The sequence below is a fragment of the Oryzias latipes genome, chromosome 1 (genome assembly GCF_002234675.1).
Source record: "Oryzias latipes chromosome 1, ASM223467v1".
Lineage (NCBI taxonomy): Eukaryota > Metazoa > Chordata > Actinopteri > Beloniformes > Adrianichthyidae > Oryzias > Oryzias latipes.
Window position 1 is genome coordinate 34,539,802 of NC_019859.2, and position 17,316 is coordinate 34,557,117.

Here is a 17,316-nt window from a genome sequence, read left to right on the forward strand (position 1 = left end):
TTAAAAAAAATTGTTTTAATTTTATTCAGACTGCATATTTTACATCTGACACTGAATCAATCCTTATAATAAACTCAAGAGGGGCTATGGAAAAAATGAAACACCTGCCTAAAATTTAAAAGTGCAAATCAATGAATAATTAAACTAAATTAAACTTGCAAACATTTGTGAACATAACACGAATTTGGAGTTAACCTCCTTTCAAACTTAAGCCAGCCACCAATATCAGGATTTAGATCCTGTGCAGAAGCATATTTACTGTCATTCAAGTGTGCAAAACACAATGAAATGTCCAAGAATCTTTTCCTGGTTTCTGCCTGAATTGTGTGGCAACACCTGCTTTCTACCTGACCTTTGATGGGCGCCATCAGTGACCAGACTGACATCACATGACCAGTTCACTCCAACATAGTCCAGCACTGTAACAAAAGAGCTGACTATGTCATCAGTTGTTGTTGTGTCCATCAACTCAAGAAACTCCGCTATGACAGTCTCTTCAGCACCTCTAAGAAATATGCACAGTTGTGCAATATCTGCATCTGTGCTTTCATTAATAGTGACTGAAAATATGATAAATGACTGGATTCCTTAATATTCAACAACCCCAAGTCTCCTCAGAGATGTTGTATCTGTAATCATAATCCTTGACAGACTGCTTTTTGGGAACAAGACTTTTGCAGCCTTCAGCATATACCCTCAAGTTCAGCATCTGAAAATGGTTTGGATGTTTACTCCAACTTGTCTGCAATCAGGTGTCTGTCACTGCTCCATCACTGATGTCACGCTGCAGTAAATGCAGATGTTTGTTTTTTTCAGGCCAGCGGTTAGTTGGTAAATCCTCTCTTTTTTTAACTGCAAATAGTGAAACGTTCCTCATTGTGTCATAGTGGTGCTGAATGTTATATTCTTTGAGCACTGCTTCCTGTTAATGACATAACAAGCATGCAGGTTTTGCATTCAACTCCGTAAACAAATAAAACTTTGCCCACTTTTTCTGGAAAGCTCAGCACTTCACTTCAACCATTTTTTTCTTTTTGACAACATCTTGGTCATTAGGGTGTCACTACTGATCATTCTTATAACAATGTAACAGCAGTGGGGCTTGCGGGGAACCAACTACATCTTATTCAGCCATAGAGCCGTTAGGTTTCACTTTTGGCAGGAACAAAGATATGCATTTTCACCTGTTTTGCTTAGCCTTTGCTCCCCGCAGTGGCAGAATTGCGCATTTCGGTTTTTTCTCTAAAAAAAATCATAACTCGCCACAGGAATGGACTACAAAACATGCTTGTTTTTTTTTTTTAAATTCTCATAATTTTTACTCTTCATGACTGGGCCGGATTGGACCATCTGGCGGACCGAAAATGGCCCACGGGCCGTATGTTTCACACCCCTGCATTAGACCATCAGGGAAATTCTCCTGTGGAAATGCTTCAAGAGAGTTGGCATTGGTGGCATAGGGGATGTCATAGCTGGGCGGGTGAATGGCTTGGAACAATGATGGGTTCTTGGACTGGATGTGGGGACTCTTCCTTGCACAACTTTGCACAGTCTTAGACATTCTAGTTTTAATGCGGTGTCTTTTTGACACAGTGGGCATTGGTGGTATAGTGGTAGCATAGCTGCCTTCCAAGCAGTTGACCTGGGTTCAATTCCCAGCCAATGCATTGATTGCTGATTTTGTTATGTTCAGTAACCTTCTTGTGTCATAGTATTTCATTAAAACATGTAGAATGTCAACGTAAAAAGCCCAATGTCGATCTATGACATGGAAAGCTTAGCTCACACTACTGAAATAATGGCATTTTCGTCTTGTAAGAGAAATCATTCAATGCTGAGAGATGCTTTCATTCATTGGGTTATCTTCTTTAGGATGTGGTCAACACACGAGGTTGGTCTCTCTTTGAAAAATGGTTCAAGATGTGTGTCATTGTAGGTTAAACTAGTGTTTACTTTTGTGTCTACTTTAAAAAGTCAAACAGATGTCCAGATGGATCAGGTAACTCTGCCCCACACATGCTGCTAGTACTCCTGGGCTGATAGTTCAAATGCACATTAATTACTGCATAAACATATACATGGGCAAGTAAATGGCTTGTGCCACTGTGCAACAATGATTGGCTCTTGGACTAGAGGCGGGAACTCTTCCCTGCAGAAATTTGCACAGGCTGGGATAGGGCTGGGCGATATTGGATTTTTCATATCACGATATTGTTTTTTTCATATTGTGCGATAACGATATTAAAAACGATATCAAATAACTATATTTTTCAAAGTAATCTTTATTGCACAAAGTTTTAAAAGACCACAAATAAATTCAAATGTTTGAACTTTCAAGTTTAACAGAGAAATAGACAAAAAATTGACACACAATTATGTCAATATAAAAAAAAGTGCAATAAACTAAAAAAACTCCCAAGAAACTCCTCAGTTTCTTTAAAATGCTCTTCAAGAAATTAAAGAAAGCTTAAAAATAAAATGTTCTTATTTAAATACTTTGTGCAACTTCGAATAGCTTTCAAAGACATGTCAAAAAAGAACAACAGATCAACTTAAATGGCCTCCTATTCTGTGAGGCAACAAATAGGCACCATGGTCAGTGTGATTTCTGCTAAATGAACAAAACAGCCTACAGATTGCGGGCAAGGAAGACTTTTTTGTCGTATGGCGTTACATTGGAAAATGCCGAATGTAAAGACTGCTGCTGCAGCGCAGGTCTTACCGTTGTTTTTGAAGTCTGACATTGAGCATGCTCGAGGGGGTGGTGCTGCTTTAAGTGAGAAAAAAGGTTGGTGGTATTTCCACATTTATTAGGAAGGTATCTTTGGCACAATTTGCAGTAGACTTTTATCCGACTTTAGATAACCGAAAAACGTCCACACGGCGGAACTTTTCGGGCCGGTCCGTTCTACAATGCCTCTTGAACCTTCATCTGCGCCCGCTTGGCTCGAGTTTGTTAACTTCTCTTCAGACGGAACATTCATTTTCTGCAAGTGTTAGGATTTGCAACGCATGCAGATACTAGATTGCATCCTAGCTTGTAAATAAAGTTCACTCTAACTAGACGTGGCGCAGTTTATTCAGTGATTGGTCTAGCCCTGTGATACTTAATTCTGATTGGAAAAGAGGGCGGGTCTTCCGGGGATTTCTCCCGTGTTCATTTAAAACGAAAGTTTATCGCAATAGACTCATTTCACTATCGAAAAAAGGTAATATCGCAATAACAGTAATTATTGTTTTATCGCCCAGCCCTAGGCTGGGAGATTCTACCTTTAATGTGGGGGTAGCATCACTTGAGTGGGCATTGGTGGTATAGTGGTAGCATAGCTGCTTGCCATGCAGTTGACCTGGGTTCAATTCCCAGCCAATGCATTGATTGCTGTTTTTGTTATGTTCTGAGAGATGCTTTTATTCATTGGGTTATCTTCTTTAGGATGTGGTCAACACGCAAGGTTGGTCTCTCTTTGAAAAATGGTTCAGGATGTGTGTCATTGTAGGTTAAACTAGTGTTTCATGCCAGTTTCCTTTTGAACATAGAGGATTCCCTGACCGGGAATTGAACCCGGACCGTGGCGGTGAAAGCGCCAAATCCTAGCCATTAGAACATCAGGGAAATTCTCCGGTGGAAATGCTTCAAGAGAGTTGGCATTGGTAGCATAGGGGATGTCATAGCTGGGCGGGTGAATGGCTTGGGCTACTGTGCAACAATGATGGGTTCTTGGACTGGATGTGGGGACTCTTCCTTGCACAACTTTGCACAGTCTTAGACATTCTAGTTTTAATGCGGTGTCCTTTTGACACAGTAGGCATTGGTGGTATAGTGGTAGCATAGCTGCCTTCCAAGCAGTTGACCTGGGTTCAATTCCCAGCCAATGCATTGATTAGTGTTTTTGAGAATTAAACTTCATGCCAAATATTATTGAAATAAAACCTGTAGAATGTCAACCTGTAATGTCTAATGTTGATCCAAGACATGGAAAACATAGCCCACACACTACTGAAGTGTCGAATTTTCCATCTTCATGTCTATATTGCCAGAGAAATCATTCAATGCTGAGAAATGTTTGCTTCTCTTGGAATCCCTTGTTTAGAATGTGTTCAAATGACAAGGTTGGTTCAAGTCTTAGATAAGTCTCTATTGAAAAGTGGTTTATAATGTGTGTCATTATGTGCATAGGCTAAACTAGGGTTTCAGGTGAGTTCTCCTTTAAACATGGTGGATTCCCTGACCAGGAATTGAACCCGGACCGTGGCGGTGAGAGCGCCAAATCCTAGCCATTAGACCATCAGGGAAATTCCTGCATGAAGCAAACAACATTTTTAACAGACTACAAGAATTAGCATACGTTGCAAAAGACTGCAATTTTGATGTGGCCTTGTTGTAGATATTTCTGATTTTTGGAACAGTGCCCATTTATTTTTACTGTAGCAAATTTCTTCAGTTTGTTGTGTTGTCCATCTTGCTGCCATTGGGATGTTTGTCTTCTTGACTGCAACATGTGTCTACTTTAAAAAGTCAAACAGATGTCCAGATGGATCAGGTAACTCTGCCCCACACATGCTGCTAGTACTCCTGGGCTGATAGTTCAAATGCACATTAATTACTGCATAAACATATACATGGGCAAGTAAATGGCTTGTGCCACTGTGCAACAATGATGGGCTCTTGGACTAGAGGCGGGAACTCTTCCCTGCAGAAATTTGCACAGGCTGGGAGATTCTACCTTTAATGTGGGGGTAGCATCACTTGTGTGGGCATTGGTGGTATAGTGGTAGCATAGCTGCTTGCCATGCAGTTGACCTGGGTTCAATTCCCAGCCAATGCATTGATTGCTGTTTTTGTTATGTTCAGTAACCTTCTTGTGTCAAAGTATTTCATTAAAACATGTAGAGTGTCAACGTAAAAAGCCCAATGTCGATCTATGACAAGGAAAGCTTAGCTCACACTACTGAAATGCTGGCGTTTTCGTCTTGTAAGAGAAATCATTCAATGCTGAGAGATGCTTTCATTCATTGGGTTATCTTCTTTAGGATGTGGTCAACACGCAAGGTTGGTCTCTCTTTGAAAAATGGTTCAGGATGTGTGTCATTGTAGGTTAAACTAGTGTTTCATTCCAGTTTCCTTTTGAACATAGAAGATTCCCTGACCGGGAATTGAACCCGGACCGTGGCGGTGAGAGCGCCAAATCCTAGCCATTAGACCATCAGGGAAATTCCTGCATGAAACAAACAACATTTTTAACAGACTACAAGAATTAGCATACGTTGCAAAAGACTGCAATTTTGATGTGGCCTTCTTGTAGATATTTCTGATTTTTGGAACAGTGCCCATTTATTTTTACCGTAGCAAATTTCTTCAGTTTGTTGTGTTGTTCATCTTGCTGCCATTGGGATGTTTGATACCAGCACTTTACAAATTTGCCTTTGCCATCATGTACGTTGTTGTTGGCTTCCCGTCCGGTCTTCGTAGATTCGGATGGTTTAGGACGTCCAAAAATGAAATGTGCAGTTGGGAAACGAAGAGACTCACAAGAGTTTTCATGAATTTTCCATCCTTTTGCAAAAGAGGAGAGGTGGAGAAACATGACCCGTTAGGATCTGTGGCTGTCCGCTCTTTCTGTCGTCAAGGCAAAAAAGCTTTTTTATTATTCAGTTAAGGAAGATGAAAACATACAAAATACGTCATTAGAGTGGTGTACTTTTGTCTAGTCTGCATTGCAGGTGGCGTGGCTCCATAAACACTCCAGTACAGAAAGAAAACAGACCACAAGTCAGAAACAGGCCTACTGGTGACCTCTGTACATATTATCTGTTACTGAGGACAGGAATCAAGAATATTTCTGCAATACAATATACATACATATATAGAATCCATTAAATGCATAATAACAAGAACATAAAAAATATAATAGAACCCCTGTTCACCTCCACATTCTACACTGGAAAGAAAGAATTCTCACAGAAATAGTCACACATTGTGTTGTTTTATATTTTTTCTTTATCACTTTCACATTGAAGTTACACAGAGCTTAGTTTAAGCAGATGTTGTAAGTCCAGTCCACCACCAGGTGTCGCTGTTCTGTGTGGTTTCAAAGCCCCACATGGTTGTTTCATTTTTCCGGCAGAATTACATGAATCCAGTGAAAGCTTTATGGGCTTCTACTCCCTAATAACAGATATTCTCAGTTCTTTTTAGTCCTTACCTTTTGTGTCTTTGGTTTGGTTCTGGAGCTGGAGTGGAATCAGACCAACCAAAGATGAAGCTGTGAGAGCTTTTTAGTAAAGACTGAGGTGAGGTGGCTGTTTGGTGTTGACATGGGCATGTCTGGCTCGGGTGGAGACACTCCCAATTGCTGAGACATTGAACGTGACACCTCCCACTTGAAATCCTGGTTCTTGAACCCAAGGAGGTCAGAAACTGGTTTCAACAATATCTGCAATCAGCTGATGATGAAGATGAAGAAAGAGGTGCAGAGGAGAGGGCCGGGACAAGGCATTACTCAGAACATCCCACTGAACGGTCTTCACCTCACAGAATTAGAGACTCATTGAGGCAAAACATGGTTGAAAAATGAGAAATTTATAAATGAGATTCATATATTTCAACAGAAAGGAAGTCTGTGGGTGTGTGGTTAGCTTGAGGAGGGGGTGCATGAGGTGTTTCATGGTGTGCATTTTGTAATAATACTATGAAATTGGGTAGTCACTAATTGATGACAGTTGCATCCTGTCAGGTTCCTCCAGAACAGGGGTTCAACTTTTTCCAGTGAGGGCCACATGACGTTTCCATTCTCTGATCAGGGGCCGGGGTCAGTTTGAAATAGAGAAAGTGTGTCGATCGCGGGGTGGCCTATATTGTAAACTGAAAGCCACACATGACCAAATATTAATAACCCAATTTGATATCAAATAATCCTCTCTGGGTTCTCTACATAAAAAGTCATGAAAAATAGATTTGATTTTAGAAAATCAATTATAACCAAATCAATATCTGTGGTTGTTCACAGAAATAAAGCTTCTGTTCTCCATGCACAATCTCAGGTAAATGTTCAACTTCAGTTGTAGAGCAGAATCTCTTAAATGACTGATGTGAACAGTCTCTTCAGGTTTTTGTGTTCTTCCCTGATAATCCAGTTTCGGAGGTTTCCAGGAGGCTAACCTACAGACACCACTGTTTGTTCTCTCTGATCAACTTCCTGCATTCTGGATCAATGTTTGTCTTACGTAACCTTTTTGTCTTTTTCCTGTTTTGAATGGGGGGGGGGGTCAAGTTCTAAGACTGGGGCAAAGTGAGGTTGCTGTAGCAACATTTTTAGCTTGGCTCACATTTCAATTCAAATAAACTTTATTGATGTGAAAAAACAATTCCATGGATTCTGTGTTCCATACTTCCATGAGTCTCGATCACGTGGCCAGCCTAAAGAAAAAAAAAAAAGGTCCCACTCTGGCATCGTTCAGGGGGGCCGGGTCAAGGTGGAGGGCGGGTCGGGTCCAGCCCCCGAGTCGTAGTTTGGGGCCCCCTGCTGTAAGATGATGGAGGTGATTCAGTGGTGCTCCCACTTTGACTTTTTTTGGGGGGGAGGTCTCAGACCTCTGGGGGAGCTTTCTGCCTTCCTGGTCACGGAAAGACGGACGCGCTGTCACTGACTTCACAACCATAAGATGCACTGACATGGTTCAATGGCAGCGGCTCCATCTTCTTATTTCAGTCATGGTTCAGTGCTGATGGCAGCAGAATTCTCTGTTTCTGCTTCTCTGTGGATTTTGACATTTGTGTGGTTCTGGTTCTGTTCACATGTTGAAGGTAAGTTCATGAATGTTCTGTTCTTTAATTCTGAAGAAAAGTTTCTGTTTGATGTTTAGAAAATTCAACCTTTAATGGTTGTGGTTCTTTCGGAAGGCTATTTAATGAACAAACATCTGAATTTTGTTAAAGTTTGTTTTTAAGCAGGAAGTGAAAACACCACAGCAGAAGATGGAGGAAAAAAATGAACCAAAGTGAGCAGCTGCTAATGGAAAAGCAATACCATCAATACAGGATGTGACACAAAAACTTTACCTAAACATTGTTTTCATTTTTATTGTAGTAATACAATTAAAAAATTGTTTTGGACTGTTTCATGTATTTATAATGTCCACATAAAGACAACAGTAATAAATAACTAAATAAATATTTCATTATGTCATGTTTTTCTACAACTGACTGCAAAAACGGTGGATGTAATATCATTAAAAATGTGTCCAAGTTTTGTTTTCAATCAAATCAGGAAGTAAAGAATAATGGATGCATAATCAATGCTAATTAATTAATCATTGATATTTTAAGAGGGTTTTTTCAATTTGGGTCTGGTGGTCTCTGAATGACATTTAGGCTGGAAAACTGTGACTATCTGGCAACACTGGCAGAGATTAAATGATGATTTAAAGCTTTTTTTAAAAAGTGGTCAAATGAAGCAGAGAGATCTGAGGGGCTGTGAAAAGAGGAAAAAGGCAAAGAGAAAGCAAAACATTTGTTTTTAAAGTTCCAAAAGGGCTGGAAGACAAATGAAATAGGAAGAACAAGACACAATAATAATAAAAAAAAAACTGTTCCTTTTGCTATTTTAGTAAAACCTGACAAAGAAAAACAGAAAATCCTCATAATCCTCATTTGTTCCTTCTTGGAAGTGAGGGATGAACAAATTAGTCCATTTAATAGAACCTAAAAAATGTTATTTTCAAGTAAAAATAATGTAAATGAAATAAAATTCCTTTAACATTTAAATGTGATGTTTTTGAGTTTTTGACATTGACGTTGTCTTGAAGTGGACCACTGAGGAAGTTATTCTGCGTTTCCCCTGATAGGTAAGGATGTTTCTTTTAATTTTTCTCTAATAAAACCACTGCAGAGGGCCCCATGTTACTGTTTGCCTGGGGCCCCCAAACACCTAAATCTGCCGCTGATTGCTTCAGTGAGGTCACCTGGTCTGTTTGAGCCCCAAAAAGATCCCGTTACTCCAGCAGTTGGCTGAATCGTCCAGCACAGCAATGATCCAAACGCACAGCCCACAGGAGTGAAAAGCACCAAAGGTTTGCCGTTTGGAGCCGTTCTCAGTCATTTCTATACTGCTGCTGCACTGCAAGGACTTCTGACTTGGACTTTCTAAGGGGGACTTGTGGACATCTCGGTTATTCCTGCCGTCATTCTGTTGCAGGGAAGTAACTGTTCCACTTCCAGCATTTTCCTCAAAGCACCTGAAGAGATGCTCCGTTTGGTCTGCAGGTGAAACCCTGTTGATTGTTAAAAATATATATATATTTTATGCACTGGAGCAAGGGGGTGTGTATTGGCAAGAGTCTGGCGATACGATACGTATCCTGATATTTTACCAAAACATGTTTTCTTTCTGTTTTTTTTAAATATGACTTTGAAAAAACTCAACCTGAATTTTAATGTCTTCCACTGTAATAAAATGGTCAAATTCGGTTTAATGATCATAATGTTAAGCACTGCAATTGTATCTTATATACAAGTTTCGTTTACCAAAGGAAATTCATAGTGCTTTTATTTTGGTAAGTTAAAATATAGAAAGGGAACAGTCAAAACATTGTCTGATTTAAAAAAAATATATATATATATATTTTTAAGTGTAAGAAAAAACAAAGAATGAATGAGCCTTAACCAATAAGTTTCTATTGAGGAAATAAAATGCTGTTTATTTTCAGCATTAATGTAGCTTCTCTAGTGCTTTTAAACAGTTCAGGAGACTGAATGGTGCTTTAAAAATAAAGAGTGGGGGACACAGACTGATTCTTTCCAGAAACAAAGTCTGATGATGAGGCAGATGACAGAACGAAGGAAAGTTGCTTTAATGTGCCAAAAAATGGCTTTGTTTACATTTTGCAAAGGTGCAGCAGAGCAGAAATGTAACCCTTGTGACACACGGAAGTAAACTGGTAACGCTGATCACCACAACGTCAACCTTTTTCAGAGCGTTGTACACATCCCTCTGATCCATCAGGTCCCTAAACTAGAATCCATTGCTTTGAGGTTCTGCAGAACTTTAGCCCGCTTTGCTAACATGTCAGCAGATGCTAAGCGCATTAGCCTATTAGCTGCTGCAGTGCTTCATTGTCTCTTATTTATCTGAGCCGCTAAAAAGCACAGAAATCCACGTTTTCATATCTTACTGGTTCAGAGTTTCTGTTTGGTATCCATTCCAAGTAAAAACTAAAAAGTTCATGTCTCATAACAACAGAACAAGCTGCCTCTGGCTACAGTCTTCATGTTGTCTTGTGCAGAGTTGGGGCTGCTCAAAGGGGCTCCGTGTTCTCTGCTGCCAACTAGCGGTCGGAGGGTGAAGTGGACAACAAGAGTCAGAAGCTGAAGGACGCTCAGAAATAATTAAATAAATATCGATCTGGCAGCATTTTGAATCGATACAAGTATTGCCAACTGACGTATTGCGATATATTGCAGAATCGATTTTTTCTTACACCCCTAACTGGAGCTTTCTCTCTCTTGTTCAAGTTGTTTATCCCTCTCCATGGGGGGTTACCACATGGGTTTGGTTTTTCCATCATCCACAGTCGTCTGCATCTGATGTGGTAAGTCAAAGGGAGGCTGAGTCAGATCTAAAGAAGTAAAGCGTATTTAAACTCCTTCAGATATTTGTTCATAAATATTTTCATGAAACAGGACCTAAACTGTGCTGAACGATGAATCCTTTACAAAACGACAAAACAGTTCAGCCAGATGACCAAAAGAAAAACATCAAATAATTACTTCTCAGCCATATAGTGAATAAATGACATCAAACAGGTGAAACATGAATAAATGTTGGTTTATACTCTGGTTTCAGACTGTGGCTCTGTGTTTCTATCTGGTGGAGAATCTGTGGAAGTGTCTGTATGGAGTGGAGGAGACGTTTCCTCTGCAGATGAGTGCAGAACTGTGTGAACTGAGGCATGTATGAACCCAGGAGAATAGAATAAAGTCCAACTCCTCTACATGTTGCGCTTCAGCTTTAGCATCCAACTATCCTCCAACTATTTAAAGTTATAACAGCCGGTCACTTGAGAATGATCGTTTTATCAACAGAAATGATAGTTTTCAAATATTTCAGGCTAAAATGAAAGGACACCTTATTTTAGCAAACGTTTTTGTTGAAGAAAATCTTTGACATCTTTAGTGTCTCTGCTAAATAGTAGCTTTTTTTTAGATCCATGAAGTTCACCTCGTGCTTCCTACAAAGCATTCCCAGTGGTAGCAAGTAGAAAGAAAATAGCAATGGTTCCAGAACCCACTTCTTGGATGAGTGAGGGCCCATTCTAACGCAGAAAAACCTGTCTTTAAAGTAAGGCCACATCCACAATAGGGCTACCCCAGAAAGCCCTGCCCATTGTTCCTGCCAACCAATCATGATCAACTGTGTCAAGAGCTGCTGATAGATCCAATAACAAAAGAACGATCAGTTCACCTGCATCAGGTTTCATCAGGTTCCATCATTAAAAAACATGATAAAAGTATGTCTGTCTCCAGACCTGAATCCTGACTATAAAGGTTCCAGGATCTCATGTGCATTTAAGAAAGTGACCAACTGCTTGTAGACGGTGTTCTCAAGGACTTCAGCACAGAAAGGTAGGTTGGATGTTGACCTACAGTTTGAAAACGAAGAAGAACCAAGCCCTTGCTTTTTCAGCAGTGGTCTCTCTACTGCCAGACGAACCTGAGTGGACACAAGAAGACTAAATTGACCCGTCAGAGACGGCCCTGAAAGTTTATTGCGGTCAAGCCAGCCATACTTCGGATTTGCGGTGTCAAATCAGCCGCTTCTGAATTTTTAGTGCTCTCATATTCTCAGCTTTTGTTGCTTTTCTTTTTTTCTTATTTTGAAAACCAGAAATGGATTTAGGCTAATTTGAAAATCGCAGAACCGAATGACGGAAATCCTCCGGTTTCATCGCAGATCGGGGAAACGTTTCTACTCGAACTGAAGAAGAGATTCAAAGACACCAGTATCAGGACATGGCTAAATGATGGATGGACACAAAAGCAGAGGCGGGAAAACACAGCTGTGTTATCAAAACAGAGACGGTAATGTGGACTGACAGTGATGAAGAGGGAGAGGAAGACTCTAAAGTCAATTCTTAAAGCCATCAGATGTTTCACTGCCACAGATTTGGACACATTGCTGCTGTTGGAAAGGAAAGCAGAGATGTCCCAGGTGTGGAGAGGATCACCGCTATGAATCCTGGGAACAAGTTGAAACCTATGTGGGGGTCATGGTGCAGCGTATGCAGGCTGTCAGGTCACGAGGAGAGAAGTCCATCAAAAAACCAGAGTATGAAACAGAATGTCATCTGCAGATGTAGTCACAATGGTTGGTAAAGATTCTGACAGACAAACGTATTGTAGAAAAAAAGAATAAAAAGTCCCACGTACAAAGAAACTGTCTGACCAATTTTCCACATTTTAATCATTTCATCTCCTCTGAAAAACTACGGTGGCTCAGAGGTGCAAGACACATTTATATTGAAGATCCAACAACAGCAAATCCTGGTACACAATAACAAATCTTGAAGAACCAAAAACAACCACTGTACAAATGAACAAATCCAGAAACACAACAGCAAAAGCAGAGGAAAAGCTTCTAACAGAAAGAGACATAATATAAAACTAATCATGTATGAGATTTTAAAGTTATTTATTACAGTTTTTTTAAGTGGGCATTATAAATACACGAAACAGTCCAAAAGCATTGTTTAAAGTGTATTGCTACAATAAAAATTACATAAATATTTAGCAAAATAAAATTTTGCGTCACATCCTGTATTAATGGTATTCCTTTTCTGTTGCAGCTGCTCACTTTGGTTCATTTTTTCTCCATCTTCTGCTGTCGTGCTTTCACTTCAAAATTCAGACGTTATTTTATTAAATAGCCTTTGGAAAGAACCGCGACAATTAAAGGTTAAATTGTAAATTGTAAATAAAAAACAGAAACTTTTCTTTAGAACTAAAGAACAGAACATTCATGAACTTACTTTCAACATACTCAATGTTTAGAAATTATTTTTAAAAATTCTTTGTAATAATTTTTTTATTTGTAAGAAGTCCTGCAACAATGCATTTTCATTCAAGTTTGAGCTTTTAAGGCTGACTGTTTCTCTTCTTTAACAACAACAAATGATGTATCTATATATATATTATATACATAAATGTATAAATATATTTATATAAATGTATAAATATATTTAAATCTAAAAATATATACAGTTTATAAAAGCTACTTAGACACCACTAAAATCAATAGAAATCAATGTCATGTGGGCGTCGTCGACCTCACCAAGATGGCGTCGCGCTCCGCCACCGTCGGCCAGGCTTCTAAAGCGGGCGTGTCTCCTCTAGTGATAAAACTCATTTGGTGCACCCGGGCCAGACGTGTACGACAACGCCTCCTAATGTGCATCTCGCGATAACTAACAAATCTCACAGTTACTGCCTGCGCCCAACGGTCTTTTTGAAGAATGTTTCTCCGGACTCGGTACTCATCCCAAGTCTTTACTGAAAAAGCTCTCACACCTGCATCTTTGGTTGGTTTGATTAATGAAACCGTAATCAAATTCAGACATTACTTCATTGACTGGTCTTTAGAAAGAACCGTGACGGCAAAAAAAGGTTGAAGTTTCTAAACATCGAACAGAAATTTTTCTTCAGAGCTAAATAACAGAATATTCACGAACTTACCTTCAACATTTGAACAGAACCACAAAAAGGTAAAAATCCACAGAGAAAAACAGGCAGAAACAGAGAATTCTGCTGCCATCAGGACTGACGGACGGAGCCGCTGTTAACAGCCCTGTTTTGCTGATCTACCGCTGTGCTGAATGTTTGTCGGAGTCACATGTTCACTGTAGAACACGAATGAATCTCTGCAGGTCTGCACCGAGCCGTCGCTCTAAGAAATGACTCAAGCGGTTATTGAAGCTGAAAAAAGAGACCTTGCTCCCAGCCTGAAAAGTACCGCCGTGACGATTGGTGGCTGGCCGGTTCGTGAATCGTGATTTGCTCAGACGGGACGGAAACAGTGAGAGAGAAAGAGAGGGTGGCGTAACTTTACCGAAGTCTGTTTGGTTTCACTTCTACCAAGGCGGGGCGATTGTCGGGGGTTGGGCGGATGGTGTCCACCAATAACTCATTGGTTCTTACTACCGGTACTTTTTTTTCAGGGTCTTTGATTTTATTTTATTATTAAATAAAATTGAGATAAAAATGTCTTATCATAATTAACGTAACCAAATAAGATGTTTTTCCACGTGAAAGTAAAATGTGGATAAATTTGAGCTTTTATCAAGTTTGTTAATTTGTCCCATATTTTTCAGTGTACTTGCAGGTCTAAAAAATATGCACCAACGTTTTCCTCAGAGTGAGAACAGAAAGAACAGTTTAATCAATATCCCTTTTCAGCCTTTGCATATACTGATTTGTTGGATAAAACCTATGAATGTTCTTGAATGAAACCTCTTTCACTTTGTTGCTTAGAAGATATTTGTGTGGCAGAAGCCAAACCTTTTCCCAACACATTTGACCATGAAGTGAAGTCCAGAAAGTTACGGCCGGGGATTCAGTTTTTAGTTCCTGCTGGAACCGTCTTTGGACGGCTTTGTTTTGATTTGTCAAAGCAGAGAAGCAGAGTTTTCCACAGCAGTGTCCGTCACGTGAAGCTGTGGTTGGGGAGCAGATGGAGATCCTTTATAAAGATGGGTGAGGTTGAGGGAAACGGCATCAAAAACAACTGAAAGGTCCTTCACAGAAACAGGGATCTGGTAGAACTGAAGGAATTCGGGTTAAAGTTTAAATAGTTTAAAGTTAGATAGTTTAAAGTTGACCTTGTTGATTGAATAATTGACCAACTAGTCTGATATTATTATCAAACCACTGTTGGATAAAGATAGTTTTCTTTCTGCAAAGAATATATCTATTGTTCCAAATGTAAAATCTGTGAGGAGAAAAGTTATGTTTATAAATCAGGGACGAAGCAAGTAGCATCTGTTTATGAAATGAAGACAGTTTGATGGACACTTTGTCGGGCTTGTAGGCGCAGAGCAGTAAAAAGTCGAGGCCACCAACCTGGGAGAAAATATAATTGGGAATGAATTTTGATTTTTCAGAAACTTTCTTATCCAATTAATTTTAAAAGTCATATTTAAGGTACTGATATCCAGAAAGTTCAGACCCCCACTAGTATAATCATTCATTAGAACAGATTTCCTTATATGAAGAGTTCGTCTTTTCCAGACAAAGTCGCATAGCAGTTTATCAACAGTTTTGCTAATCATGCTGCTGACATAAATGACTCTGGAGAGCCCTTCAGCCTTGGAGAGGAGAACTCGACCTTTAATGGAAAGGTCACGTAAGAGCCAGAGGTTAAACCTCTTTTTCAGTTTATCAATAATTGGAAGAAAGTTAGTATTACCTCTATCATTTTCAGTATTGGATATTATTATACCAAGATATGTGACTGATATCTTTACAGGAACATTAAAGAGTGAATCAGAATCACAAGATGTAATTGGGAGGAGTTCACATCTTTTCAAATTTAATGAAAGACCAGATGCTTTGGAAAAATATTTAATTATTGCTAACCACTTTATTTTAAAAGAGTCTTTTAAAGTTTCAAAGGTTAATACATCCATGCCCCCATGTTTTCTGGTGTTACACAAAACAAATTTTGCTTAAGTAATGACATTTTTTCCTCCAAATAAAATCGAATAATGTTTTGTTTAATAGGTTACAGATGTGTTTTGGCATTTCTATAGACAGAGACACACAGACAGATCTAGAGATTCCTTCAGCTTTAGATAACAGAATTCTACCGTTCAGAGAAAGATTTCTCATTAACCACATGTTATAAGGCGCGGTGGAGTTTAGAAACAAAGGATTTGTATGTTTGTGTCAGTGTGGGGGGGCTCCAAAATATTCTAATTTTCAGAAAGGGGGGCCCTGCAGAAAAAGTTTGGGAACCACTGAGTGAATCCATCAGTTCTTGGAGATTTATTTGGTTTTAACAGCTTGATGCAGTCACAGACTTCTCCAAGACTTCCTGGATCATCACAAAGTTCTTTTTCAGAGACTTTAATTGTTCTGGTATTGTTTAAAGAGTTCAGAAAGATTTCAGCTTCCAATTCAGAATATTGTGATGAATATAGATTCTTATAATTGATAAACAATAGTTGGAGATTATTTTAGCATCACTACAATTTATGTCATTAATTTTTAACCCGTTAATAGTGTTTATTTGTCCTTGATGCTTCTCCATTTAAGAGTTTTGTTCTCCTTGCTCGACCCATTGCTTTCTGGATCTAATAAAAGCTCCTTCTGCTTTTCTTCTATAAACTTGATCCAAGTCTTCCTGTAGTTTAACCATTTGTAGTTTCTGCTCATCTGACAGGCTGTCCAGAGGTTTTTGCGATAGTACTGAGATGCCTGTGATTAGGTCATGCTCTTGTTGCTTTCTTAGTTTAGCTAAGTTACCACCAAATGTTCTTAAAAACTTGGCTGATTCATATTTGAATAACTCCCAGTTAACGGAGAAAGAGTTCTCCAATTTGGCCTTATTAAACATTTTTGAAACAAGATTGTAAATTTTTGTTTGCACTTCTGTCATTTGGAGCAGCGAGTTATTTATTTTTAAATGAGATTTACTGACATTTTGTGAGGGACATTTAACAATATCTATATGGACAGCTTGATGGTCACTTGACCACTTGACTTTTGGACCAGCAGCAGCCTGGCTATTGTAGCCTTGGGTGATCCAGCATACAAAGAACTGCAATCATTTAGTCTGGACAACAGGAAGGCATGGGTGATGACTGTGAGGTTCGTTTTTAATGTAGAAGACTTCATCCTACCAAGACGGTGCATCTGAAAAAGCAGGACCTGGTCACAGCGTTTATTTGGAGGAGGAGCTTCTGTTTCACACCCAGGTTCCCGACCACAGACTGTTCAAAAGGGGCGAGAGATCAAGACTGGGCTCTTTTCTATCACTAGGGGAAAACACAATCATTATCCACAACCTAACTTAATCATGGCATTCAATTATTGTTTTAATCGTGCGGTCAGGTCCCTTACATATAGGGACATAGATTTGGCAGTCATCTGCATAAAGGTAAAAGTTTACCTCATACTTCCAACACAGCATTCCCAGTGGCAGCAAGTAGATAGAATAAAGCAATGGGCCCAGAACTGACCCATGAAGGCCCCCCCACTTCAGGGGGTAACACTTGAATGAGTGAAGGTCCATTCTAACACAGAAAGACCTGTATGTAGGCCAAGAC

At 39.4% G+C, this 17,316-nt stretch overlaps 7 non-coding genes across 7 annotated transcripts; 4 read left to right on the plus strand and 3 right to left on the minus strand.

Annotated features, from left to right (window-relative positions):
- Positions 1-1,596: 1,596 nt before the first annotated feature.
- Positions 1,597-1,667, plus strand: trnag-ucc. The gene has a single exon. It is a non-coding gene; the product is annotated as a tRNA-Gly (tRNA).
- A 1,634-nt stretch (positions 1,668-3,301) lies between these two features.
- On the plus strand, positions 3,302-3,372 carry trnag-gcc. Its single transcript has one exon. It is a non-coding gene; the product is annotated as a tRNA-Gly (tRNA).
- A 169-nt stretch (positions 3,373-3,541) lies between these two features.
- trnae-uuc lies at positions 3,542-3,613 on the minus strand. The gene has a single exon. It is a non-coding gene; the product is annotated as a tRNA-Glu (tRNA).
- Positions 3,614-3,806: 193 nt separating this feature from the next.
- On the plus strand, positions 3,807-3,877 carry trnag-ucc. Its single transcript has one exon. It is a non-coding gene; the product is annotated as a tRNA-Gly (tRNA).
- Positions 3,878-4,221: 344 nt separating this feature from the next.
- On the minus strand, positions 4,222-4,293 carry trnae-cuc. Its single transcript has one exon. It is a non-coding gene; the product is annotated as a tRNA-Glu (tRNA).
- Positions 4,294-4,755: 462 nt separating this feature from the next.
- Positions 4,756-4,826, plus strand: trnag-ucc. The gene has a single exon. It is a non-coding gene; the product is annotated as a tRNA-Gly (tRNA).
- A 313-nt stretch (positions 4,827-5,139) lies between these two features.
- Positions 5,140-5,211, minus strand: trnae-cuc. Its single transcript has one exon. It is a non-coding gene; the product is annotated as a tRNA-Glu (tRNA).
- Between the last annotated feature and the right edge of the window lie 12,105 nt (positions 5,212-17,316).